The sequence below is a fragment of the Sinocyclocheilus anshuiensis genome, unplaced genomic scaffold (assembly GCF_001515605.1).
Source record: "Sinocyclocheilus anshuiensis isolate Anshui unplaced genomic scaffold, SAMN03320099.WGS_v1.1 scaffold1144, whole genome shotgun sequence".
In the NCBI taxonomy this organism is placed as follows: Eukaryota; Metazoa; Chordata; class Actinopteri; order Cypriniformes; family Cyprinidae; genus Sinocyclocheilus; species Sinocyclocheilus anshuiensis.
The window spans coordinates 1204374-1207791 of NW_015551101.1; the positions used below are offsets into that span (position 1 = coordinate 1204374).

General features: G+C 32.8%; 1 protein-coding gene across 2 annotated transcripts in view; it reads right to left on the reverse strand.

Annotated features, from left to right (window-relative positions):
- The window catches only part of tpst1 (tyrosylprotein sulfotransferase 1), a 55371-nt gene that overhangs the window by 40350 nt on the left and 11603 nt on the right, over positions 1-3418 (reverse strand). The window lies entirely within an intron of this gene.

Below are 3418 nucleotides of genomic sequence, written 5' to 3' on the forward strand. Positions count from 1 at the left end.
TGCGTACCGAACCGAAAGACCCGTACCGAAACGGTTCGGTACGAATACGTGTACCGTTACACCCCTAATATATACACATAATAAATATACACAGTACACACACATATTATGTAAACAAAAACGTTTATTTTGGATTAATCACGATTAATCGTTTGACAGCACTAATATTGACCTTAATGCACAGTCGGATGAGTCTACTCAGATTTGGTTTTTCAAATAATAATAAAGCACTGGGGCTGCACGACAAAAATCATAATTGTCGATTATTCCCTTGAAATTGTAATTGCGATTATTAATTACGATTATCACAATTTACATTGAATGATGTTTATACCATTGTTTGGTGCAACTGCATGCCGTATTTTTATATGAAAATAAACAAGCTGAAAACACTCGAACTGAAAAACTTTTAGTGCTTTTCTATAGTATTAAGCCTCAAATGTCAAATATACATCGGATTGGTTTATTATTAAATTATTAAACTATAAAAAAAGTAAAAATATGAATGGTAATTTAATGTTATACTAAAACTAAAACAATGGAAAAACCCTTAAGATAACATGTAGAAAGAAAAAAACATATCTTAAGCGTGCAGAATAACATAACTGAATGATTAATTGCCGCTTTGAACGATTACGTAATTGTGGCATACATAATTGTAATCGCGATTAGAAATTTGATTAGTTGTGCAGCCCTATAAAGCACTTTTGTTTTTGTAAAAAATAAAAACAACATTTTTCTTCTTTAGGATATCAGGACAACACCATGATCCCCAAAATATTAAAATTAATTAAAAACAAAAATGAAAAACAAGATCATCATAAAATAGATGTATTTGAGTAATTGTGTGTATGAATTGCATTTTAATTGTATTTTTTAATAAACTGCACTGCAAAAAAAAAAACAATATAAATGAATACTAGCTGCCCTGTTCAACCAAAAAAAAATAGTTGCAAAAGAAACAAAAATAAAAGAAGCTTTTAACAAAGCAAATGGACTGAATGAAAAAAAAAATGCTAGCGAGGGCAAAAAGTATCAGACTTCAACATATTGGACGATAAGCACAATTGGATTTTGGAGAGCGACACTTGCGAGATATAGTAGTCTGAAATAAGAGACAGATCTGGTCGGATATCTTAAGACTGACTCATGTTTCCTCCCACTCTCAATGTACAGAGAACATATCTCCAGCAGCTACAAGATGTATGACCTTGCAGTCTTTAATTTGCACCGTGCTCTACACAACCTTAAGGAGTGGGTGGCCAACTCAACACAAGCAGCGCGCATGAAACTTGACCACACTGTTCTGGCTCTGGCACGTTGGGTTTGTTACAAGGTTTTCCTGTGCTATTCTCTGACCAAAGCGCCGATCAGTGTAGCACATGTTGGCCTGTGTCAGCATTGCGCTTAAACACACTATAAGAGGAGAAACGGCAAGAGAGAATCCCTGGAGATCATGATGTAAACTCTATTTTTATATTTCTTAAGCAAATCTGAGCGTTGTTTGCCTGTGCACGGTGTTGTGAGCCATTGCCATGTGGTTCCTAAGGTGTTCTGAATATGTTGCTATGCAGTTGATAAGGTTGTTAGGTGGTTGCTTTAGTCTGCATTAGAGCTGCACAATAAATCAGCCAATATATTTTTCGGTCAATATTGTATTTTGTTATAAATTATATAATAATAATAATAATAATAATAATAAAATACATATTGAAAATAAATACGGTCAGAATAATGAAGAAATGTTTTAATGAATACAAAATAGCTAAATATTGCTAAAATAATAATGAAAAACAATAATTTAGTAATACTGAAAAACAAAGATGAAATCATTAAAATATTGTTGAAATATCAAAAAAAAACTAAAACATAAGCTACTATATCAAAAATTAAATGAGGTGAAGACAAAACAAATCATTTTTAATAATTTAGTATATTATTTCTTTATTTAGACAAAATATTATAACATTTTAATAGAAGCCATTTATTGGTTATGAGAGCAGGTTATGGGAGTTGTTATTAGTATAATTACCTAAAACTAAAAAGTTAACTATTAAAAACATTTTTGTTAATTAAAATAAAGTTGAAAAAATATAAATATTAGAGTAAAAAATGTACAATAAAAAATTGGAATAACGGAAATAAGTTTAAGTTGAAGCATTTAACAAAATATTAAATAGTAACATTAAAGTAAATCATTATAAATAAGTAAAATTCAACTGAACACTGAAAATATAAATAATTGAAAACTGAAAATATAAAATCTAATATAAAATAATAGCATATAAATCATACTAAAATAACATTTCCACTCTTGATATCTTAGCTGATACAATATGTTTACAGTATAATGGCATTTCAAACCAGAATCATAATATGTATCAAAATAATCGTAGTGGGATTTTTTTTGGCCACATCATGCAGGTCTTAACAAGATCCAATTATGTATTGGCACTGCTTTGGTAACTTCCAAGTGCTAGTGAAACATTGGCCTTTAGCGCAAAATTAATCTTGTCAATAAACTGCAATTGTTGTTTTTAACTGCCAAACCGAAAAGCTGAAAATGTCCTCCAATAGGCTAATTTCAACATTCCAAAGACTAATATTTGAAACAAGGTCACCTGTAGTGTTCATTACATTACTTACAGATCTCGTCAAGGGAACAAAAGGTGTGTGGAGGCATTAAGCCACTTCGCTCAGAACAGTCCCATGAGACCCTCTCAAGCCATTCAAAGGAGATTACCCACAATGACCCACCCGGGAATCCAGCCAATAAAGTTTTTTGAGACACTTGAGCCTGGTACCGCTGGGAATCTATTCCAGGATGCTGGTGATGGTAAAGTGACCCTTAATTGACCCAGCTCTTCATCTCTGTCCACATAAAGGAGATTATGTGCGATCACCATTATTCATTATTGTCAAGAATTTCTTAAAGTGCCCCATTATGGATTTTTGAAAATTACCTTTCATGCAGTGTGTAACACAGCTCTAAGTGAATGAAAACATCCTGCAAAGTTTTAAATCTAAAAGTGCACCGTGTATAAAGTTATTGTCTCTCAAAAGAAAGAGTCGACTCTGAATCATTGAAGTGAGTCGTTTATAAACGAATCCCAAGTCGTTTCATGTTGATGTCAACATGAAATATTAGCATATTGCCCGCCCACTTGTTGGTCTTTTCCCATTGGTCTGAATGAAAATGCAAATTCATTCTTTGCCACTAGGTGCCGCTTTTGGAGTGGTAAAATAGCTGTTTCCCCGGTAACGCTGTACACAAAGCAGCACTGCGCTCACAAATGCTGCTTTATCAGGTTTTACAGGCATGATGAAATGGAAATGAAATCGACCAATTGAGCCAATCACCGCAGATTAGCATCACGCAAAGGAGGGGTTTGGAAAAATGAATCGTTGAGCGAATCGT